Source organism: Ornithodoros turicata, chromosome 8 (assembly GCF_037126465.1).
Source record: "Ornithodoros turicata isolate Travis chromosome 8, ASM3712646v1, whole genome shotgun sequence".
Classification (NCBI taxonomy): domain Eukaryota; kingdom Metazoa; phylum Arthropoda; class Arachnida; order Ixodida; family Argasidae; genus Ornithodoros; species Ornithodoros turicata.
This window is the reverse complement of record NC_088208.1, coordinates 7,783,363-7,809,242: the sequence shown is the minus strand read 5'-3', so window position 1 is coordinate 7,809,242 and position 25,880 is coordinate 7,783,363. Positions and strand designations below refer to the sequence as shown.

At 45.2% G+C, this 25,880-nt stretch overlaps 1 long non-coding RNA gene across 1 annotated transcript; it reads right to left on the bottom strand.

Moving 5' to 3' along the window:
* Positions 1-1,187: 1,187 nt before the first annotated feature.
* On the bottom strand, positions 1,188-25,880 carry LOC135366441 (uncharacterized). The gene is made up of 2 exons (XR_010414163.1): positions 25,763-25,880; positions 1,188-2,541 (listed from the first exon to the last, which is right to left on the bottom strand). It is a non-coding gene; the product is annotated as an uncharacterized LOC135366441 (long non-coding RNA).

The window sequence follows — 25,880 nt, the reverse complement described above, 5'->3', positions numbered from 1 at the left end:
CTATTCCCAGCAAACAAAGAATAACAAGAAAAGAGAACATCTGTGACTCACTTTTAAAGTGATTTCTAGAAGATGATTAAGTCGAGAGCATGCGGAAATATACGGTCCGCCATGTTGCAATGTGTCGTCTGGTCACAGATTGTTGCTGTTGTTTCTAATCAACCTTTGCGTAACCTTTTGTTACGCCCCTACCCTGCGAAAGACGTACTCGAAAGCAAGTTTCGGTGACTAGGAGAATCACAATATTCATCTGTTTTGCTTCAGAGACGACGCTTCTTCAGCATAACCACACAAGATTAATTTTTAACCCGTTCAGAGGAGCTGTTAGATTTTAAGGAGCTCAATAGATTTTCCGCACTCTGACCTATAGGGAGTCCTCCTCTGGGAAAGAAAGCCAGATTCGCTTCAGTGCGGATACCCATTGACGAACACCATGGAGAGTTCAGTAAACTTTGCTGTGTTGACGTTAGGCGCACGTCGCTGGACGGGTGAGGGTCGAAAGAAAGCGACTATCCACAAATGTAGGGTTTTCCGACTGATTTCTTCACTGTCTTTTACAAGAGATAATGCTTGCATTTTTGAACATCTTTCGGGCAAGATTGCGGGCACGCCGGTACCAAGCGCTCTATGGCACAGCAAGCATGGCATACAACATGCACTTAGTAACACATTTAGTGTTTTGTGTGAAGAACTGGCGGCGTCTCTTTGCATATTCGAATTTTCCCTTTGAAAATTTCAATGGTGTTTTAACAAGGACGCGTCATGGAACACGACATATTGAGTCACAAATTGCGTACGGCTGGCGCAAATGGAATAGTCTGCCTGCATTTTGTCGTAACAGATCGGTATTTAGAGTTTGCTCAGAGGCATGTAAGTTGTGACAGTCTTTTCTTGCTGGGAGCAGTTTGCAAATTGTGTCGTGGAGTAGAGATGGAGGAGGCGAAGTTAGTCGTACAGCAGCCGTTCCCCCAAAGGTTGTCAAGTGCTTCACAAAGGACAATGAAGTTAGTAGTAATAGGTGGGGTCCTATTAAATTGGGGTCCAGTTAGCTATATGGGTGTCTGGTTCGAACCCCACAGCGTCTGGAACACCGTCGCGTGTGCGGAGGGCGCGGCGCCTGTGCGGAGGCTTGTCCGCGCGCTTATAACATGCAGAGACATGCTAAGAAAGGGTCATACACAAAAAAGTACGAGTGAAAATATATTTATTAATGCCAATCAAGTTGAGATATATTTATTAAAGCCAACTGTGCTGGGAATTGTGCCAATTGTGATGCCAATCAGGTGAAGGAGAAAAACCCAGCCGAAAAACCTTCACCACCTGTAACAGAAGAAACACAATACACGTAATAAAGAATATACTTACTCATTACCAATTTCACAGCTTCCATATGGGTATGACTCAGTTGCATTAAAGAGGTATCTCTTATCATCATGGGGCGTGAGTGCAAGCTTAGTTCTTTCCACTGTATACATACATTGGCACTTACTACATATGGTCCTTTGTGGATGACTTACCTTCACACTATTAAACAAAACATCTTTATATACATCGTGATGTAATTCCCTATGAGCAATACGTTTCTTAACACCTTTTGCTCTAGCAATTTGACTATCGTCACTCAATCGGATAGAATACATTTTTGCTTTCAGAGCAACCACCTTTTCAATTATCCTACCTCCAGTCTCATCCTTGAAGTGGAACAATGCCCCTTTATTTTTATTGCTATAGAGTGGATGATCAATGGGATTGGATGAAAGATCGAGGTGATCATCTGCAATCTTTTTGATTTCCTCTTCATACTCTGACGTATGAAACACACCGATGATAGAATCGGTATCCGAATACATGATGGTGATGGGGCAATTCAATTTTTCCAAGAGAGTGCAATAGACAAATTCATACATTACCAACTTACTATAATCTAAAATACAAAAACCAATCTGTAATGGGAAGCTACACTTTACCTTCCTTTTCTTCATCTCATACAACACACAATTCTCTGACAAAATTTCAAATCGAATGCAGTCGTTTGAGGAGCTATATCTTTGGGCCTCTTCTTTGGTGAATGCTATGTTAATTGATCTAAATCGCCTGGAGGAAAGTAAACAACGGCCGTACAAAGAGTTACAATTGATTTTATACAACTGCTTCTCAAAGCCCATTTGTGCTGCAATGCATCGCTGAATGTTCATTTCATTGTACGGGCCAAAGATCGTACCCTGACGAAATTTCAACACTCTATGAATTTTGCTAACCCGCATACCTAACTTACAATACAGACTCAATAAACGATAATGTACAACATACTCTGTTTTATCATTACAAGTGAGAAGTAACTTACCCTGTGCTGCAGGTTTGTAATTCAATTGATCTTTTAGAGCCAACTGATACTCTGACAACCAACTCTCGTCAACCTTTTGCTTCATTGGAGCCAGTGGGAAATACCTGGTCTTCTGATGTAGCTCCGGTGGGTAGACGAGGTCGCACACGTATATGTAGCCATACTCTGCATCCTGAGGATGGTTAATGATGTCCAAACTCGAAAATTCAGATTCGGGCACCCACTCGAATCTTCCAATAGGCAATGGCAATGTTTGGCAACCAGCATACAGACTGTTTGCATCCCAATAGAAGATGTAACTTTGCGGTTTCTCCGGTCAAAGTTTGCACAACATTTGTTATTGGCAGCAGCATACCTCCCCAGGCAGCACAGCGCGACGACCCAACGTCGGTGCGCCGGCGACGACCGATCCGACCGGGTCGGCTCCCGACCATGGTCCGGCATACGGTTTGCAACACGGGGATGTTAATGGTCCGTTATCGGCAGCCTGTATCGTACCCCAACGATTTCCCGAGATGCAGCCAATGCACACTTACTGGTACCTTCTACCCCCCAAACAAGAGTTAATTTGCACGATTTTTAAAAACAAAATCAATATGTCATTGTAGAAAACTCTTTATTGCATCATAGTCACAAGATACATGGGTTCTTTAATGCATCAGTTCACCAGCAATGTAAAAAAAAGTGTTACATTGAAAGTATATAACCACCAGTCCCGCATATGTACTATTTACTTCCCAAATATTCACTTAACACAGGTTATATGGAACAGAGATAGAAGTTGGAACTCGTTGCCAGTTAAGTTCAAAAGGTTAGCCAGAACATAATTGTAGGCTGGTTCCACGTTAGCTCAGACAGGGAGGTCCCATGGACCTCCTGAATTTTCATGATTTTTTATATATATTTAGACACTCATCGCAGATGATGATCAACATTGATAAAATTAATCATTCGAATACTTTCCGTGCAAAAAATTGAGAAATTCAGCCCTGTATTCGATTGTTGCAATTTTGCCGTGTTTGCACGTGTATACGTCCTGAGTTTTAAACGATATAGTATTGCAATTTTTTTGTGCTTTAGTATACCTGCCAGTATAGTATACCTGCCAGCACCCCGAGCGCAAATTTAGGCGCACAGGTGCAACACTGTATCGTATAAAAAGCGGCGAACATGCTCTGTCGCGCAGTTTTGTTCAAACTTCGACGCTTCTTGCTCTGGCTGTAGATAACTCCGACACGTTACGCACTGGGGCCGCGTTTTAACGCGCTAATCAGCAGTATACGCCTTTGGAGAAGAAGTTTTTGCGTTAGATGAAAGGCCTAACATCGGGCCATACCCTGGCAAAATATATACGAAATCAAGTGGGACCTTTTTGAGAAATACACGCTCAAAATCCATGTTTATTTCGAAATATGCCTAAACATTTGCCTATTTCAGCACATTCCGCTAGGAAGTATATGATTTAAAAGCTGAGTGAGCTGATACCAAGTATTGCGATCACGGACATCTATAGCCATAGATATCAGGCGTCGAAATTAGGACAAAAGTGCGCAAGAGGGCATGTTCGCCATTTTTTATAGCACACAGTGTTGCACCTGCGCGCTAAAATTTGCTCTCTGACAGCTGGCCTGTAGGCATAATAAAGCAGCATAAAAAAAATTTCACAACAATATCTCTTAACACTCGGGAGGTATACGCGTGCAAACACGGCAAAACTGAAACATCCGAATTCAGGGCCGGATTTTCTCGATTTTTTTGCACGAAAGCTCTTCGGCAAAAATGTTGATCATAATATACGATGAGCTTATAAATATGAAAAATACTGAAGACCCAGGAGGTCGATTGGACCTCCCTGCCTGAACTGACGTGAAACCGACCCGTAACTAAATTTCAAACGCAGTTACATGTAATAAAACGTAATGAAAATTGACGTGAAGTTCCTGAACTACTTTAGAAATGTAACAGGTTACCTTCAAGTTATTTTCTACTCAATATATATACTTTTCAGCTCTTGACCTGTCTATAAGGTTAATTCAGACCTTGCTGTCACAATGGCCGATTCAAGACGTTTCAAAATAGTCTTGATATACAAAAATGATATCAATATCTGCTACGACAAAAGAAGCCTACAGTTATAGGCTTCTTTAGGGAGGGATTTGATGATTTTGATCTCGTAATAAGGCACATTAAAAAGGAACACAAAGCAAGTTTATGCTCTACGAGTTGTCTCCTACATACATATCGTAGAACCGTGCCAAGTTTTAATCCTGCTACTCAATGCCCTCTATCAGTATCAATACACTGCTTACCGTTAAGATGCGCGATACCTGAGCTTCCTAATACTCGGCTAAAACATAATTTGTAACATTCACCGTGTAACAACGGGAGTTAGTCGAGCCGTGCACGTGCCATCTTTCATCTCAAGTCATGGGGGGAGGACTCAGCCTGCGATGTTTGTAGACAAGAATCGAACAAAAGGAACTTTGAACTTTCTTCAAGTTACTTTGACGAACTTAACCCCCACCCCCGAAGCAAAAGAAAACGGGAAAGGAACGAGCTCCTCAAGAAGTTACTGGAGCTCGAAAGCAAAGAGCTATGCAAAAAGTTACTGAAATTAGCTAAGCCGAGTAGCCTAGTTACAGTACCGAGTTACTGGTAACGAGTTACGCCCAACAACATGGAACACGTGAACAACTTGAGAATCCGTACTACATGTGTCATGATCGTTCTATACCTTCTTTAAGAAAATAGAAGAAATATTTGCGCACCTTTGCTAATACAAGGGCAACATACACACAATTTGGGAACCACAATCTAAGAAAAAAGGTGTGAGAAGGTGGTAAGTTCCTTAGTTACCTCCTAAGCCAACATAGTGTCTGATAAGGGGTGCAAAAAGGTGGTAAAAGAAATTATCATCCATCCAAATTACAACGAAAAGGTGTACGCCCCCCTCGCTCACCGAATCAGAAGCGGTAACCCTATTATTCGTGGCAGAGAGTGAGGTAGCAGGTAGAACTTTGCAACCTTTTAGGCACAACATATGCGACAACTATTACTTCCTAGAAGGTCTAATTGCTCCACCCTTTTTTCTGAGAGTGCAGTATGGCACATGTAGTGTGACACGTACCCTTGTCTTTAGGAGAAATATTATTGTATCAAGAAGATGCCTTTTCTTATGGCTTTCTTGCTGCGAAGGCCTCTTATTATGGATAGCTGAAGTCCTTTTAAAAGAAAAACAACACAGCATACCAGATTGTATTCCTTTCAAGGAAGCATCACAGCGCGATAGGTTCATAGTGTTGTAACCGAAGTGCAGGGTGGATTCTGAAAGTGGAAGATAGCTTGAGGTCAGGGTTACACTGAGAAAAGTACACCACACCATGCACAGGATGCACATGTTATTGAATACAGACCAAATAGCTAAACTTACAGTTTCCAGCATGACATGACAAGATCCGCTAGAAAAATCTTGACCATCATCACTGGCTCTGAGGCAGAGATCTGGTGGTGGGCACTTCGGTGATACCTTGATCAAAGCATTGGTTGCTTTAAGCACGCTCTGGTTGTGGTCGAGCATGACATTCTGAATGAAAGATCCGGATAGCTTTCATTCACTCGCAGTTTCAAACAAATTGACATATCATGCGTAGATCAGATTACGCAAACGGAATAAAGCGGAATAATTTTTTCACTTCGGAGGTTCCTTTTTGCTTTTTTTTATTTAGAATAACTACAAAAACGAACCTTGAGCTGAAGTCCTCCAGCATTCCAGTTTTGTACGCACGCAGGAGATGGAAAGCACAGCTGCAGCACGCAGTCGTCCTGAGAAATTGTTATATTTCGTTTGATGTCAAATACACAATACATACGATTCCACACTTTACTGAACCATATTTTCACCAAAACGGAGTCCATTATGCTAAAAGCAACGCATAAACCACAATGGATCACTGAAATCGAAACTATGCGCTGCTAAGTTTCGAGAGAAGCCTTCTAGAACAATGTCACTCATGTTGAAAAGCATCTATGAGTAACGTTTATCAATGCGAGGAATACCACAAAAAGAAATAGCACTTACCACTCAATGAATCGCTTAAAAATGTTGGAATTCCTCGAAAGTTTCGCGAGCACCGGCCGGATACATTCGTTTCTCGCAGCGAGAGCGACGGGGACTCCGACAGTGCAAACACGGCTGGATGATCGAGGAACATCATTGGCCAGATTCGAAACTGTCGGTTACGCGATTGCATCACTCGGCGCCTGACAGTCTGGGAAGAGAAATCCGTTGATGCACCCCGGTCATGTGACTGATTATCGTGAAGTGATCAGATCAGCATCGGGGAGCGATCCTATATTTCGGTCACATGACCAAGGTCAGTCCAGACCGGGAAATGATCAGAGCAGCATCGGGGAGCGATCCTATATTATTGTTTACATGACCAAAAGGAGACCAGAGCGGGAAATGATCAGGGCACCGTCGGGGGACTACCTTATCTTCTCTTGCGCTCTACCTCCTCAGTTCCCACACCGCTGGGAACCAGTCGGGCACTATCGCCCGTTCAGGAGCCGAAGCGCCCATTGCGTTCCCATTCTTTTCCCGAGGGTTTGTGCTGCCTGGGTCAATCCTTGTTGACAAATACCACCTCTAATAGAAGACTCGATGGTTCGATACATATCTTCATCTGTAAGCAGCTCGATCTCGGCCTTTGTATACTTGAGAGCAGCCTGCCAACTGAATCCGGGTAGACTGACAAAGTGCAGCACTTCCAATCCATATGTCTTCATAGAAAGCTGTCTAAAATGCTGCATAACATCTAAAAGGAGCAGGACATCACATTCCAAATAGATCATTGTATAATCTTTCAATGACTTGCAACCAAAATGGTCATATGTTTCCCGAGCGAAAGCATAGTCGTCTTCGCTGATGTGTGTTCCAGTCAAATCGTCATAAAAACCATCCATGGCCGGTAGGCATTCTTCATTGTAGACTTGAAAGCTTTTGATCCAGGAATATGGGTACACACCTTTCCTAGTTAAACGGGCAAAGTCATTACCATACACTTGTTGTAGGCACTTAAATGCCTCAGTTCCTTCCGACACCTTCAAACTATCCACCAAGCAAGAAAGGGAACTATTTAAAAATTGCGTGGTGTCCCTGAATATGAGATTGCCATATTCAAAATTGCGAATCTTCTCCGAGCTTGTCGCGATGAGCCTGGGCGGGCATTTCCACTTCAAAGCATGGAAACAATGCAACAAGGAGCTGATGTCGTACTGAAGGTTGTGGATGAGCACGGGAATTTTGCCATGATTGCTGCAACTGATGTTACATTCATTACAAATGCTAGCCAAAAAGTTGCTGACATTGCTTTCACGACTGTGATCGTGATGACGAACCTTTTTCCTGGCAACACTAAATAACACACCACAATACTCGCAGTGCGTTGCAGCGATATGTTTACGAGTTTCTTCGTCTGTGAGTTTAATGGGGGCAGGGCAACGACTGATATCGACCACCTTGTTATGAAAACGCAACAGGCAGTCGACGCACCTGGAAGCGGCATCGGGGCCTAAATATTTTTCATTTGCGAGTATTTTCGAATCATATTTTCTGATTAGAATGCAGCAGAAGGAACTCATAACATGCTTCTGCACAGCACTTTTCACGTTCGTATTAGGATCGAGGACAGACTCTGTATCGAGTCCGATAATATATGGAAATGCAAACATGTGACCAAACTTGTCAAATTTTAGAACATTCTTACCTGGCTCAGGGAACTCCAACAAAAGCTCCTCAAAATTCTTACACACTCTTCTATGTGACACTAGGTTTTCCAGTGTTCTAAATCCCCTCGTACACTTTTCACAAAAAAATCTACTTTTCTTACCATTCAATGTACTAAAATTCTTTATCCCAAAAAAGTGATTATCAAATTCCAATAATTGCACTTTATCGTTAAATGCGAGACGGCGAACACGGGAAGTGTGGATACTCTCATCCTGATATGAGTACACATACACTTCAATTTGATTCCGTTCTTCAAATTCAGACAGAGTTCAGAGAGTACAGCCCAGAGTTACGTGCCTTTGCCTTGACACTCCACTTTTATTCCCCTCGTGCTTATAAATATGTGCGTAGCACTTTCGACACCTGCCTGCCACATCCACGGACAATAAAGAAGTGGTATCAATCAATTGACGGCGAACCAGGATTCTCAAAAGAAGCCCTCACAGTACTCAGAATGAAGACAGCTTATGAAAACAGCAAAGGCAGAGTTACAGTGTGCAGCCTCATGGTTGATAAAATGGCAAGAAGGAAACATGTTGAGTGGGATGGAAGGAGGACCTACGGTTTTGTCAGCCTCGGGCCTGACTCCACCGATGATACAGCAATAGCCAAAGAAGCATTTGTTGTGATGATTGTTTCCATCACGGAAAAGTGGAAGCTGCCAATCGGCTATTTCTCAGCTCATATCTGGTGAGCAGAAGACACACCTTGTGCGCGAGGCATTGTCACTTTTACATGAAGCAGGTGCAACCATCGTGTCAATCACTTGTGATGGGGCGTCGTCAAACATTGCCATGCTTCGCAACTTGGGTTGCTCCTTTCACTACGAAAAGCACCTCAAGACAAGCTTTCCCCACCCTGAGACTGGTGAGCCAATAAGTGCAGCTCCTTGGAACTTTATGAGCACCTGATTTCCAAGGGTGCCATAACGTACCTACCCACACATAGGATCAGCCAAGATCACTTGGAACTCTTCTTTGGCACACTTCGAGCTCAGGGGGGATGGAATAACAACCCAACAGCACGACAATTGGCAGCTGGATTCCAGAAACTGCTCATCCAAAATGAAGAACAAGAAACAGGACTGGGAAATTGCCTTCCACTAGAAAACATTACAATTCTTCATGCCAGCAGCTATACATCTCGATCAGAAGACATCATTAATCTAACATCGATTAGAAGAAACATGACAACAGAGGACCAGTAGTATATTACCAGCTCAACTGGCCCACAACTCACACAGTGGCCTGGTCGCCATTAATGAGCAACTAGAGCTAATGACTATTCTCTAGAGATCTGGCCTAGGATTTTCCCTCTCCCTCGCGCGCCCCGCCCACCCGGAGCGCGCCAATGGGAGGACGCGTGGGCGGAGTCGACTTTCATTGCCATCTGGGGGCAGAGGTTCGAACGTAGACGGAGACGTGCTTTTCGCGCTGCTACGTCCACTGGGTCGTTCCATTCACCATGGCCCTGAGTTGTTGGCCCCGTGTTCCAGAGACGGCGCTGCTCGATCTGTGAACCTAGGGACGCGCGTTCCTTGGGACCACGAAAATGGTCGGCGATAAGCACTGTGTCTGAGCGATGATCGCGTTTGTTTGTTTGTTTTTGGTTTTAATGAACGTTTTATGATGGCTTGTTTTTGCTTTTAATAAACGCTTCATGATCGGCGTCTCTGAGCGATGCCCGCGTTTGTTTGTTTGTTTTTGCTTTTAATAAACGCTTCATGATCGGCGTCTCAGAGCGATGCCTGCGTTTGTTTCTTTGTTTGTTTGTTTTTGCTTTTAATGAACGTTTTATGATGGCTTGTTTTTGCTTTTAATAAACTCTTCATGATCGGCGTTTCTGAGCGATGCCCGCGTTTGTTTGTTTGTTTTTGCTTTTAATAAACGCTTCATGATGGCGTCTCAGAGCGATGCCTGCGTTTGTTTCTTTGTTTGTTTGTTTTTGCTTTTAATGAACGTTTTATGATGGCTTGTTTTTGCTTTTAATAAACGCTTCATGATCGGCGTCCTTGGGCGATGCCCGCGTTTGTTTGTTTGTTTTTGCTTTTAATGAACGTTTTATGATGGCTTGTTTTTGCTTTTAATAAACGCTTCATGATCGGCGTCCTTGGGCGATGCCCGCGTTTGTTTGCTTTATTAAACATATGGAACACGCGTTGTTAGAATGATCTTGATAAGACGTCCGCGGAATCGTTGCGCCCGTGTTTGGTTGATAGTAGTTTATTAAAAACAAAAACAAGCCATCATAAAACGTTCATTAAAAGCAAAAACAAACAAGCAAACGCGTGCATCGCTCAGAGACGCCGATCATGAAGCGTTTATTAAAAGCAAAAACAAACAAACAAACGCAGGCATCGCTCAGAGACGCCGATCATGAAGCGTTTATTAAAAGCAAAAACAAGCCATCATAAAACGTTCATTAAAAGCAAAAACAAACAAACGCGGGCATCAATCAGAGACGCCGATCATGAAGCGTTTATTAACAAGCCATCATAAAACGTCCATTAAAAGCAAAAACAAACAAACGCGGGCATCAATCAGAGACGCCGATCATGAAGCGTTTATTAACAAGCCATCATAAAACGTTCATTAAAAGCAAAAACAAACAAACAAACGCAGGTATCGCTCAGAGACGCCGATCATGAAGCGTTTATTAAAAGCAAAAACAAGCCATCATAAAAAAAGTTTCGAAAAAGTTTCGAAACCAAGTAAGCAAGTTAACACGTCAACACAAACGAGACTACTATGCGAACTTAGTCTCTCGCGCTCAGGGTAACACACGAAAGATATGGTCAGTAGTTAATAGTGTAACAAAGGGAAAATGTGAAACGAAGACATATCCGGAGAATATCGGCTCTACTGAGGAGATGTGTGCTTTGTTTGGAAAGTACTTTTCGAGCATAGGGCCGAAGCTTGCAGAAGGAGTTAATAATATTCGTGCACCTCATCCTGAAACATATCTGACCAATCGCATTAGTAATTCTTTCTTCATGTCTGCCTTCGTTGTACCTGATATAGTTAAAGTTCTGGGCCGTATGAAATGTGACACAGCAGCTGGTTATGACGGCATTACCGTACGTGTGATTAAGGAATGTTCTAGCGCATTATCCATCCCGTTGTGTTATATGTTCAACCACGCGTACTTCAGCGGTGTTTATCCAGACATACTGAAAATAGCACGCATTGTTCCTATATACAAGGCAGGTGACAAGGAAAAAGTTGAAAATTACCGTCCAATATCTGTACTTGGTGTAATTAACACTATCTTTGAGAAACTCGTCTGTGCTCAGATGACATGTTTTATCGAAAAATATGATGTTCTATGTAAAGCACAGCATGGTTTCCGCGCAGGCAAATCAACGAGTTCAGCTGTTTTCTCTATTACTCAGAAAATCAACTATGCTCTAAATAACAACCTTGTGACTGTTGGTTTGTTTGTTGACCTTCGCAAGGCTTTCGACACTGTGAACCACGGCATTCTGCTAAGCAAACTGCATCATTGCGGCTTTCGTGGTCTTATGTTGTGCTTCCTGCAGAGTTATTTGTCATCAAGGTGTCAGTTTACGTCAATCAATGGAATGCTCTCAGACCCTTTCCCGATTGTTATGGGGGTCCCTCAGGGGTCTGTATTGGGTCCTCTGCTATTTTCCTTGTATGTCAATGACTTGCCGTTCTCAGTACCTAAAATGTCCACATGTATGTACGCGGACGACACTTGTTTTGTTATCAGTGGTAAGACAGTTGACGAAGTTAAAGCTGCTATTTCGAGTGAGACTAACTGCATTGCACGCTGGTTTAGAGCGAATCATCTGTCGTTAAATGTAGATAAGACATGCTTTGTTGTTTTTAGAAAGCCGTCCACAGTCGGCACGCAGATTGAGTTGAGTATTGAAGGCCAATCTGTTAAACAGGTAGAGGAGTTTAAATATCTTGGTGTCTTGCTTGATTCGTCTCTCACCTGGAAACCGCATATCGATTACATTGCGAGAAATGTAGCGCGGTCTTGTCACGCTCTCTTTTTGGCTCGTCAGTGTTTTTCTATTCATGTAACTAGACAACTTTACTTTTGTCTCGTTGAATCTCATTTGTCCTATTGTATAACCTCATGGGGAAATACATTCCCTGCTTATCAGGAAATCCTATTTAAGTTGCAGAAAAGAAGCCTAAGACTGATAACTTTCTCTCACACGAGGCATCCATCGGTAGACCTTTTCACGAGACTTAACATACTACCGTTACCTGATTTAGTTCGCTTTTGGTACCTGAAGCTAGTGTATAAAATAATAAATACCGGGGAATATCATGGCACAACAGGGTTTAATTTGTGCCCTAGAAATAATAGGAGTGTACAACGTCTTATTTTCAAACCTTTTCGAGCAAACAATGTTTATGGGAGCCGGTTGCTAGAAAGCTATGGTATCAGATTGTGGAATATGCTGCCATCCGACTTAAAATATGGCAAGTATTTTGTGCGCAGCTTACGTCGCTATGTGATGAACAGCTCAACCATTCTTTCATCTTAATTATCTTGCTGTAAAATTGTAGTGTAAGTGTACGTGGGTAATACTTTTAATGTCATTGCACTGCTTCTCAGTGTCTTTCTATGCGACTGTGAATTGATGTTATTGAGGATGAGCTGTGGGAGTCAATACTAGCCTGTGCTAATGACACCCATAATTCCATCCCAAAGCTTTGTATTTAGTAATTTTAATTCAATAAACAATTCAATAAAACGTTCATTAAAAGCAAAAACAAACAAACAAACAAGCAAACGCGGGCATCGCTCAGAGACGCCGATCATGAAGCGTTTATTAACAAGCCATCATAAAACGTTCATTAAAAGCAAAAACAAACAAACAAACGCGGGCATCGCTCAGAGACGCCGATCATGAAGCGTTTATTAAAAACAAAAACAAGCCATCATAAAACGTTCATTAAAAGCAAAAACAAACAAACAGACAAACGCGATCATCGCTCAGACACAGTACTTATCGCCGACCATTTTCGTGGTCCCAAGGAACGCGCGTCCCTAGGTTCATAGATCGAGCAGCGCCATCTCTGGAACACGGGCCAACTCAGGGCCATGGTGAATGGAACGACCCAGTGGACGTAGCATCGCGAAAAGCACGTCTCCGTCTACGTTCGAACCTCTGCCCCCAGATTGCAATGAAAGTCGACTCCGCCCACGCGTTCTCCCATTGGCGCGCTCCGGGTGGGCGGGGCGCGCGAGGGAGAGGGAAAATCCTAGGCCAGATCTCTAGAGAATAGTCGAGCTAATTTGGACCCCCCACAGTAATCAGGACCCTCCAGGGAGTCATTACACTAATTGGGGTGCATCTAAGACGTGTCCAGACCACTGTGTGAGTTGTAGGCTAGTTGAGCTGATAAAAAATAAAAAATAGGCAGAAAATAAAATAAAAAGATAGAAATACAGTGGAGAGAAACAATTTATTCGAAAATCAACGATGCCGCGGCGAAGAAACGGCTCCGGGGTGACCAGCGCCCGCCACGTTGGTAGTTGGCACCCAGCAGTTGCAGAGATCGACGACAGGTGGCCACTAAGTTGCGAGGCATCACACCAGATGGCGCCACCATCATAGTTCTAGACGAGAAAGACAGAACAAGATACTAGCGGCAAATAAAAATGGCAGCACTGCTAAACAAGTCTAGCCATGCGAGAGAAAAGGTCTAACCGCTACTGCTAAAACAGCACGGAGAAAACAGTACACATCGGGGAAAAAGGCGTACGGGGGGTGATTGCTTAGGCCTAACCACAGCGTCACAACACTATGCAGCTAGCAGAAGGTGGGAACCACAGGGCACACATCGCTAAACATGCGTCAAAAGGCTTGCTCACCGCAAAACAAGTCTAAACATGCGAGAAAAGGTTTAACACGAGCGCGGTCAAATCACTCACCTTTTCCCACTGCTCATCCTCTGCTCATCCTTTGCAACTGCTCATCAGCCAGGCAGAAACTGAGCGAGCGCGGACCACCCGAGCTAACGTCTGCCCTCCGCGACAGCGAGCCAGAAACTGAGCGAGCGCGAGGAGCGCACGTCTCCTTTCCGCGACAGCCAGAGAGAAACTGACTGAGGCGACGCGCCGCGGCAGCTATGGATGCGCGCGCGCTCCTAGCGCCCTCTGCGCCGCCCGCCCGCCCTCCCGCGGGCGGTTCGTTTTGGGCTCTCCGCTCCGCGCGCGCGCTCCTAGCGGCGACGGGTCGCTTCTGAGTTTCGGTTTCACTCTCCTTACTTTGCGCGCGCGCGCGTTTTTCTGTATAAAGGCAGCGCGCACCGCGCTCGCGCCATCAATACGTGAGATGTTCAGCTACCACTCTTTACAAAATTGTTCCCGCACCCACGCTTCTTGGGAAGAAGTGGAGAAGGAATGCTTCAACAGCGGAAGTCCCTGCAACGAGCTCGTCATCACTGCTTTTCGCTACGTGATAGACATGGTAGGCTTTGGCAATATAGGAGAGATCTCGCAGGGGCCGCTGCAGGAAATGGTGCGTCGAATTTACGCCCGTTACAAGAACGTCTGCATAACGGTTCCGGACGGACCCCTGGGACTGATGAGCGAATTTGTGAGCTTGGCCAACGCAGAATTCAACTACATCGCTGCAGACATCGTGGACCTTCGTGCCATCGCTCATACTAAGCACGCCCTACGGAAGCAGCGACATTTGCAAGCAGTCTACATCACCAACCTTGTCATTGATTTATTGAAACACTGATTGCTTATTGACATGCAACGCATTAAACAGTCCGAATAACTTTGATGAGACTCTGAGTTTTCTTTCACTGAAACATGTTTATTGAATACATACAAAATAGTAGGTCGATACATGCCTGCACCCTCCCTGACTTGCCTCAACAGAAAGGACATGGGGAATCTTCATCGCAGCGTCGTCATTGCGCGGGTCACTGCACCAGCACGATGACGGAATGGTCATTCTTTTCGTACACCCATTCCGCTACCACACTGCCACGATGACCCGTACTTCTCCTGTCTGCGAGAGAGAGAGAGAGAAGCATGTCCCGACTAGAACTTTTATTCTCGATTACATGCGCGTGCAGCTCTTTGTTCCGCGGTTACTCGATGCCTGACGACGACGCTCTCGGGCTCTCTTCCGGGTTTTCCAATGCTACACAAAGAGAGAGCACTATCATAATCCTATACGCGTCAAAACATAACAAAGCCTACCGTATTCGCAGCTTCCATAAGGGAAGGAGTGCACGGCATCCATGAGATAGCGCTTGTCGTCGTAGGGGACCGAGCTCTTCTTGAGTCTCGAAATGGTGTACATCGTTTGCTTTATACTCTGGATGGTGCACTGCTTCTGAGAGACCGCCTTTTCATTGAATAGAGAATCTCGGTACACTTCGTGCAATAAACGTTTCCTCACCACATCCTTCTTAACTCCTTTCGCTCTCGCGATCTGTTTGTGTGACCAAGAGAATGCTGTACATGTTCGCTCGGATGGCTACGACTTCCTGAATAACACCACCTCCCGTCTCGTCTTTGAAGTACCCCATCTGGTTCGCATGCTCTTCGTTGAAAAGTGGATGGTCCGGTGGATAGGAGGACAGATCTAGCTCACTCTCAATTTTCATCAGCTGCTGTTCAAGGCTTTCCCACGTGAGAGAAAAAATTATGCTGTCCGTATCGCTATAGATCAATTGCACTGGACACGTCAAGCGAGAAAAGAGAGACTCGTAGATGAAACTGTACATTCGGACTTTGGATATTTCTAGAATGGCAAAGTCCACGTAAAGGGGTGCGTGCATTTGATGCGTCGCTGTTTCATCTCGTATAAGATGCACTTGTCACTCAGAATGAGAAAATGCTGGCAGTCGACGGAGCTAGCTTTTCGGAGCGCGGTTTCTTTGTCGTAGGCTAGGGCATACTTTTTCATGCGTCTCACATTTTGTATCGTCTATACGAACGTACTGTTCGACATGGTTTTGTACAGAAGTCGCTCGAATTTCGTGGACGCGGCATTCCTCAACGCGACGTTCCTCTGCACGAAGGCCCGCAAAAAGTTGTGTTGCCGGAATGAGATGATGCTCTGAACACGTTTTATTTTCATGCCCAACCTCACGTACAGTGCGAGCAATGCATAATGAACGACGTAGCGTTCTTTGTCGTAACACGTCAGCAAGAGTTTTTTTGTGGGAGGGGTGTTCAGCGCCAACGCATCTCTCAAGTGCTGCTGGTAGGGGGACAGTTCGTTCTCGTCCACGCACCTGTGTTCGGGTGCCAGGGGAAAATCCCTGGTGAGCGCGTGCAGTTCTTCGGGATACGACAAGTCTACTACGTAGACGTAACCCACTTCCGAATCGTGAGGAATGTTGAGAAAATCGATCTCGCTCCACCTCGAAGGATCGACCCATTCAAAAGCACCTGTCGGGAGATGGAAAGTCATCGCGTACGGGTACAAACTGTTGACGTCGAGATACTGGATAAAAGTATTTTCTTTCTGGGAGTCGTAATCGTCGCACCCCTCGTGATTAACCCGACAGTATCTGTGGAAGCTGTTACAAATGCCTCCCCTGATTCCCTTCTCGATAGTTTCGTACATCTCTTGGTCGCTTATGAGCTCGAGTTTGACATTGGTGATCTTCAGAGCGCTACTCCACGCGTAACTGGCGAGGGACACGGTGCGTAAGATATCTATCCCATCCGTCTCTAGCGCAATCTTTCTGAAATACAGCACGATGTCGCACAGCTGACAGGTGTCGAGCGTGACGTAGTGACGCGTGTAATCTCCTAGGTCCTTACATTCGAAGAATTCGAAAATCTCGAGGGCGTACTGATAGTCATCGTCCGTGATCTCTTGGTCGTTCAGGTCACTTTTGAAAGCTTCCTTTGGCGGTAGTGCGGGCAAATTGTAGGTTTCGAAACTGTCGACAAAGGTGTACGGGTACTATTTTGTATGTATTCAATAAACATGTTTCAGTGAAAGAAAACTCAGAGTCTCGTCAAAGTTATTAGGACTGTTTAATGCGTTGCATGTCAATAACCAATCGGTGTTTCAATAAATCAGTGACAAGGTTGGCGATGTAGACTGCTTGCAAATGTCGCTGCTTCCGTAGGGCGTGCTTAATATGAGCGATGGCACGAGCGAGAAGGTCCACGATGTCTGCAGCGATGTAGTTGAATTCTGCGTTGGCCAAGCTCACAAATTCGCTCATCAGTCCCAGGGGTCCGTCCGGAACCGTTATGCAGACGTTCTTGTAACCAGGGATCGGAACCGAAACTGAACCCGAACCGAAAACCGGAAAAAACCGTTATTTTCTGACGAACCCGAACCGAACCGAACCCGAACGATTTTTTTGCTTGTCCTGAGCCGAACCGGAACTGAACCGAAAAAAATTGATACGGTTACCGGTTCGGGAATCGGTTCAGAGGTGAATTAATTGTACTACTGACCGACCTTTTTTTTGCTCACCTGAACGGTTATCTCACACCTTTCTCTTACAATCGTGTACGGTGAGCGTAAGCTTGCTTGCATGTAGCAAAATTACTGCCCGTGGACCGGTTAAACCGATGCCGAAAAAAGTAACCGTTCCAATCCCTGTAAATGCCCCGACCGCTGACAGATTTTTTTTTTGTCTGTGTATGTGCGGGGGTGGGGGTTCTCCCTGAGCCGAACCCGAACCGAACCGATATACCTGAACCGGTTCAAGCTGATAATTTCGGTTCAGCGGAGCTAAACCCGAACCGAACCAATATGCCTGAACCCGAACCCGAACCGGACCGAAAAAAATACCGGTTCCGATCCCTGCTTGTAACGGGCGTAAATTCGACGCACCATCTCCTGCAGCGGCCGCGGCAAGATCTCTCCTATATTGCCAAAGCCTACCATGTCTATCACGTAGCGAAAAGCAGTGATGACGAGCTCGCTGCGGGGACTTCCGCTGTTGAAACATTCCTTCTCCACTTCTTCCCAAGAAGCGTGGGTGCGGGAACAATTTTGTAAAGAGTGGTAGCTGAACATCTTCACGTATTGATGGCGCGAGCGCGGTGCGCGCTGCCTTTATACAGATAAACGCGCCCGCGCGCAAAGCAAGGAGAGTGAAACCGAAACTCAGAAGCCACCCGTCGCCGCTAGGAGCGCGCGCGCGCAGCGGAGAGCCGAAACCGAAACCGCCCGCGGGGGGGCGGGCAGGCGGCGCGGAGGGCGCTAGGAGCGCGAGCGCGCATGCGCGGTCGGGTGGAGCAGAGGGCGCTAGGAGCGCGCGCGCATCCATAGCTGCCGCGTCGCGTCGCCGCAGTCAGTTTCTCTCTGGCTGTCGCGGAAAGCAGACGTTAGCTCGGGTGGTCCGCACTCGCTCAGTTTCTGCCTGGCTGATGAGCAGTCGCCGCGGGGGAAAAGGTGAGTGATTTGACCGCGCTGGTGTTAAACCTTTTCTCGCATGTTTAGACTTGTTTTGCGGTGAGCAAGCCTTTTGACGCATGTTTGGCGATGTGTGCCCAGTGGTTCCCACCTTGTGTTAGCTGCATAGTGTTGTGACGCTGTGGTTAGGCCTAAGCAATCGCCCCCCGTAAGCCTTTTTCCTCGATGTGTACTGTTTTCTCCGTGCTGTTTTAGCAGTAGCGGTTAGACCTTTTCTCTCGCATGCCTAGACTTGTTTAGCAGTGCTGCCATTTTTACCTGCCGCTAGTATCTTGTTCTGTCTTGCGCTTCTAGAGCTATGATGGTGGCGCAATCTGGTGTGATGCCTTGCAACTAAGTGGCCACCTGTCGTCGATCTCTGCAACTGCTGAGTGCCAACTACCAACGTGGCGGGCGCTGGTCACCCCGGAGCCGTTTTTTCGCCGCGGCATCGTTGATTTTCGAATAAATTGTTTCTCTCCCCTCTATTTCTAGCTTTTTATTTTATTTTCTGCCTATTTTTTTATTTTTTATCAGCTCAACTAGCCCACAACTGACACAGTGGTCTGGACACGTCTTAGATGCACCCCAATTAGTGTAATGACTCCCTGGAGGGTCCTGATTACTGTGGGGGGTCCCAATTAGCTCTAATTGCTCATTAATGGCGTCCAGGCCACTGTGTGAGTTGTGGGCCAGTTGAGCTGGTAATACTACTAGGACCACGTCGTGCCGGCTGACCTGCGGGACCATGACTACTTCCCAGATTCACGTGAACCCTCAGTTTTTGGAGAGAGGGTGGTAGTGTACATCGCAGGGTATATTGCACGTTACCTACAAGGGTACCTGAAATGTGAGACATGTGTCCCAACGCTAACCGTGTCAGATCTAAGGCCATATCACTCTTTGATACTACGAAGACTGCAAGGTGAAGCTGTCTTTCCGTCACAAGACGCTATTGCAGTTTGTCGAAAATCAGAAAGAGTTCTCCGTGGGGCGCTAAATGAGAAGGGACAGCCGTCGAGCATACTGTTGCGTGAACTGCTTCCTCGTGTGCTTGAACCCTTTTTTGAAAGTCAAGTGTTTCAATCACTCCGGCAACAACATATGCTTGATCAGGGTCCACTGGAAAATCATTACTATCACATCGTGAAGAGTATAGCACAAAAATACCTCGAGGTACGATTACATCATGCAAGCCACTGCTGACTTGCATAGACAGCGCTGCAGGCAGCTTTTCACAAAGTTAACACAGTTTAAGGGGGAGTACTTGAAGTGTTTTGTTTGTTGCAAGAAGCATTGCATTGAGCAGGTACTCAGTATCACGGTTAAGACCAGAGTTCGAGGTAACTCGTTACAAGTAACTCGTTACCATAACAAAGTTCCTTTTTTTTTGGCAACTTGTAACTTAACTCGGTACTTTTGTGCCGTGGTAACTTTCAGAGGAACTCGTTTCTTTTTCAGGTAACTTTGCCAGAGTAACTTAAGTTAAGTACCAAGTTACTTTTAATTCACTTTTCACTCACGTCCACATATTTTCTTGCTTTCTCTCCGGTTCATTTATGCCATTTTTTACCATTTCGTGATGCTCAATCAATGACAGTATTCTATTCAGGGAGTAAGAACTGCTGCCATTGAAATGAAGCTGGCCTTTTGTGTGCCCACAGGGAGCAAGATGCAAAGCGTTCGAATGGACCCCTACCAGAGAAACGTCATCATAATGTTGGTAGACAGAGACAAATCTGAAGGGGTGGGCTGGGTTCCACGAACGGAACTTGTTTGCTGCCTCCTACTGGAAGAAAAACAGGACAGAAGGTCGCATCCCTTTCAGGGACCATCATAATATCATCAAGACGGAGGCTTTCGGGGTTGACCTTGTTCACCTCTAGCTTCGAGTGTAGTTCAACTTTACCAAATTTGTAGCGGTGTCGAACACTATGACGTCATTTGTTTGCAAAAAGGGGAGGTCTATTGTTGGACATAAATGAAAACGACCTAGTCGTATTGTACTTCTCCGCAGGTAACTCAAGGTCTAGCTTAACTGCTTACGCGCGCTGCTAATTACCTAACACTATTACCAAATACTATTTACCTATTTTTTGTTCAAAGTAAGGTAAGTGTAAGTAACTCAGTAACTGCAAGTTACATTTCACGCTGAAGAACATAATTATTAACAGTTATACTTTTCACAGGGTAACTGAATTTGTAACGAGTTATTTGTGACGGGCACTTTCTCGATCTATGGTTAAGACCACTTCACAGGTTATTACTGTAACACACTGTGTTCTACTACAGTAATGTATATATTATATAGAGCATCCTTTCATTGTTTTATAGTTTGTAAATATTTCACCCACTTGCCCTTGGATCATGTTGCCTCGTATATAGTGATACAATACAAACTTCACATAGTGTATGTCAAGAGCAAACGTTGGCTCATGTAAATAGTTTGTTGCTGCTTTTTGTTCTGGGGCTCCCCAGCACTGTTCCTTTAACCTGCGTCAGTAAATACTTCATTTAGTAACTACTGGACTACCAACTTGTCTCTCAAACTTCCTAACCAAGGTTTCGGGAACACCATGTCATGGTAAAACCCGGTGAAGCGATAAACTACTGCGGCTGCCCAACTGACTGAGGTAGGGGACGTTTTTTTTTTCTTTTTGTGGACACTTCACATTCAGTTTAGGTAAAACAAAAAGATGACATACATTCACAACAAGTTTTATTTATCAACGGGCAGCTGGTACCGCGAAAATATTGCGAAGGAATTAGCCGCTGTACGCAACACTTCACCGTGTACTATGAGGTCACATCCATGAGGATCATGTTTAACTGTTGCTGCATTCGATCAAACTTGTCAGTACGATCAAAACATGCTTTTGAATCCAATCACAGAAGCAAAAGTGACATTGTTTACAAACGTGTTCACCGGCGGTCATGTGCGCCGCCATTTTACTGATCATGTGAGTGATGACGTTTGCGTAAACGTCAGGCCTAAACCGTCCCACAGTTCTTTGCGCAGGGTTGCACGCTCTTTTCAATGGGAGGGGATACGACAGGGCACCCCTGTGCTGGCTGCACAGCGCGTGCAGACAATTGCCGCAGAGGGATAAATCTGGGTGGCAGATTTTTCAATGATGGCAACAATCGTCCCACAAGATGGCGATCCCAGTGGTTTTACGCTGGGAATAGGCTGAAATACATGGCAAGATGGCCACTTTGACCCACCTGGCTAAACCACGTGAATGTGGATGTGCGGGCCAATTAGAGCACGCGCCACCGTTGCAGTGCCGATGTGACGGATAGTTGGGCAACCCGCTGCTCCATCGTTTCGAAACCGAGCGAAAAAAGTACTAGCTGGCAAATTTGTGGCGCTCGCAAAGCGCCACGCGAACATGCGATATTGCTTCGCTTTGACCAAGCGAACATGGCTGCTCGGGATCTGGCAAAGAAAGTTGCCACGAAATGGCCACCCGAATTCGCCATTAGGTACGTGCTATATATAGGTTCGTGTTGGGTCATCTTCGTCATCTTCGAACGGTTCCAACGACTGCGCCGCCGTACTTTGGCTTCAGCCACGCGCCATCGCGTCAACAGCTCGCGTGGCACAGTGGTTAGCGTACTGGTCATGTGGGAGGTGCCCATGACTGGGAGGTGCCCGGGCTCGAATCTCGTCATATGATAGGAGCCCAAGTGTTGATGTTTGCGTTAGATATTGTAGACGTCATGACGCTGAATTTCGGAACCAGGGCTATGAAAATGTCCCAATCCTTTTTAGTAGGGGCGGCCGAAGATAAAATAATTCAGAAAAGGCAACACGTGTGGAAGACGATCGAAAACGAGATTACAGGGCCCGGCTGAAGGCCCCGCGTGGAAATTCGTTGCACCCGGCCTCGCCCTTGAAGCTGTCGACTAACAACAAGAACAACCTTATTACTCCGTACCTATTACTTAGTACTCCGCAAGCTGCTGCACTAGAGGAAGGCAATCAACCTACACTGCATGAGCTCCAAACAAAGGAGGTCATCACATTACACCTGCGTCGCCAAACGCGTCACACGGCTCACCCCCTGGCATACTTAAATGTAACCCGACCTAACTCTGGCTTTGGCACAGTAGTCAGAAACCTCCAGCAACACATCCCAACTGGATACGAGAAAGACAGGCAGCCAAACACGCCTCCTTGGAGAGAGCGCGTGCCACGTCCAGCATGCACCACTATCCCTGGCATTACCAAAAAGAGCAACATGCCTCCTGAAGTTGTTAGGCAGCTTTCGCTTGACATGGAAACAGAGCTAGGGGAGCGCAATACCCCCGTGTATACTGACGGTTCCGTGTCTGTGGATGGGGCTTCCTCGGCCGTCTATGACCCCCGTAATGCCGAAACCTTACAGGGCAAGCTAAGCCACAAGACTTCGTCCACGGCTGCGGAGCTTCACGGGATATTCTCGGCGCTGAAGCACATGGGGACTCACCGGCCGCACACGTGGGTTCTTTTTACTGACTCCCGATCTGCCATACAAACACTAGAGTCAAACAAGGAGACCACCAATGACGCCATGCGGAGCAAAATTACCAAGACATACGGTAAACTCAGACGAGACGGACATCAGGTATCCATCCAATGGATCCCCAGCCACTGCAAAATTCCTGGAAACGAGAAGGCGGACGAGGTTGCAAGAGAAGCCCACTCCCTGACATGCAGGGAAAACATACCACTGACTAAAGACGACATCAAAAGGGCAGCAAAGCGAACGTAAGATGTGGAGATGAAGAAGCTCCTAGTCAATCTACACTGGAGACACCCCAGACTTGGCGCCCTCGATGGTCCATATAAATCACAGGCTGTAAATACATAAGGCGGACCGACGCAGCACTAATTCATGGACTCCGACTTGGTACTGCTTTCACAAGAGCTTATATGTATCGACGACCCTACATTAAGACAATGCCAAACAAGCGAAGACGACATCCATATACTACTGCACTGCACGAAATATGAGGACGATTGAAAGACCCTCGAAAAGCGTCTCTCCACACTGGACAGCTGGCCATTTACCATTGCAAAGATTCTGGGTGCATGGTCTATAGACGACAATTGCCGCAAGGCGGCAGGCAGGCTACCTGCTACAATTCATCAAGACCGCAAAGCTGCGTGACCTGTGACACGTGCTTCCGCGCATCTTGATTGATTGATTGATTTTTAAAAGAAAAAAATGGAGACGCGCGCATCTTCATTTCCCTGTGTCTGTTTTTTTATGTGTGAGTGTGTGTGATTTTTTTTGTCCGGGTGAACCTTTTCTTTTTGTTTTCTTTTTGAAGAATAGCAAGCCAGATATTGGCTGACCTCTCTCAACACTTAAAAACAACAACAACAACAACCTTATTTTATGATATAACGATTTCAGGGTTCTATCGCAGCGGGGACATAGAGCATAGTCGTGGTCGTGGTGCACATTTCTTTGTTTTCTATCGTTGACATGGTCTGGGTGGATACCCAGTCAATGAGTTCTATAGGTCAGCCCACCTTCACTTGGGCTTTTTTTTTATTCTCACGTTTTATATACCCGCTTGGTGATATGTGGCGTCAACAATGGTAATCTTTCACTTTCTAGACAAAAGCTTTTTATTCAGCGCAAAATTTTTCATATATTGTAGTTGCTTTCTAAGACCTCACCCGGAAACTTTTCAACATTCAGCGAGAATGTTTAATGTAACAAATTTTTGCGAAATATATATGTCATAAAAATCACCTTAGCGTAAAAAATCGATGCACCTTTGTATAAAAATGTAACCTACAATTTAGAATGAAAATGTGCTGATATTCTTTTGTTGCAAACACCTCACAGGTGAAATTGTCGTGATAGCCCGCTCGTAGTGGGAAATATTTTGCGTCGAGCCCCAAATTGTTCAGGTGTGTCAATGACGGAATTGTGTTTTTGCGTTTTGCTTGTGTTTTTGCGCGTGTTTTCGCAGAAAATTTGTGGTATATGCTCTTTGTCGCATTGTTAGAAATCACCTTTGCGTAATAAAATTGTTTCAGTATTTGACCCATATGCTTTGCCGTCGAGCTCCTAATTCTTGCTGTCCGTTGTTCTTACTCACGGTGTGTTCTATGTGAACCACATGCGAAATCAATGACATATCTTCGCTGTCTGTATTGTGTAATGCAGTTTAGAAAAGTTTGGTGGCCCGCCGCAGTTAATAATGTTCTTCAGTTTCAAAAGAATATTTCTTGGGGTGTCATCATGAGTGTGCAAGGAAGTCTCTAGCTGAAATGCCGTGATAAATATGCAACATCGACTCTGCAATGCCAATAATTACGATTAAGTTGCTGGCAAAGTTGACAAATGAAACCATACTCATTCTTTCAATTGTGCGTTTCTTTATATCGGTATACTACAGTCATTCAGATAGTCGTCCAAGCTTGTAATCTTCCTCAGGCCATCATTGGAACGCTGAACAATGTATTGAGATGGTTGTATAACGTACTTGCTTACAAACTGGAGGTAATTGATTATGCCTATGCTGTAAACCATTAATGAGAATTTAAGCTTGATGTGTTCCCAGCATTACGGTTTCAGAATGTTTAGAAGAGTTATCGTGAAAATTTCAAGTATTTGTCTTCATTAAAAAAATTTAAGTCTGCGTTTTGTGCGGCTACTTGTATATTGTGCTTTGATATACGCGTCACTCATAAAAGGCAAGGTCAGCACAAGGAACTGCGCTTTCTAAACGACGTCGTACCAAAGAAATATTCACATGCTTTGTTTCCGGCCTCGCAATAACATAGTAACATAGCAACTGTTGGCTAATCTACGATGCACAGAGAACGGAGTCAAAGAAGCCAAGCCAAGAGCCCATGGCAAGCCAAAGACAGATAAACCATGGGCAGTGACGTCGGTGAGCCCATGCGCAGGGTTTGCGGTGGTCTGACGGGCGGGCGGGGAAACTAAAAAAAAAATGTTTTCTGAAAATCTACAAACAGTTAGACCAAGATATTTCGCACACATATTCAGTGTTCACTAATGAACACACAGCGCGAGAGTCGCTCACTTCTGCGGCACTTCAAAATCGGCATATCTGACCTTTAACGTTAAAGTCTCATGCACATGCTCCAGGACTCGATATTTCGTTTAAAACGTGTGGTCATCTTACTTGAAGGTAGATCGAGACCCTAATCATGGAACACAATATCGTTCCTTCGTAACTACTTTTATGCTGTTATCACACTGAGGGACCGGCTACTCACACTGCGAAGTCGCCACAAGAAGCCACGACAATGAAAACCACGAATAAAACGAGAGTGATCCTCATGATGTCGCCTGCTTGACTCTCTTTTCACCCGTACGACTGTCGAGGTTTATATA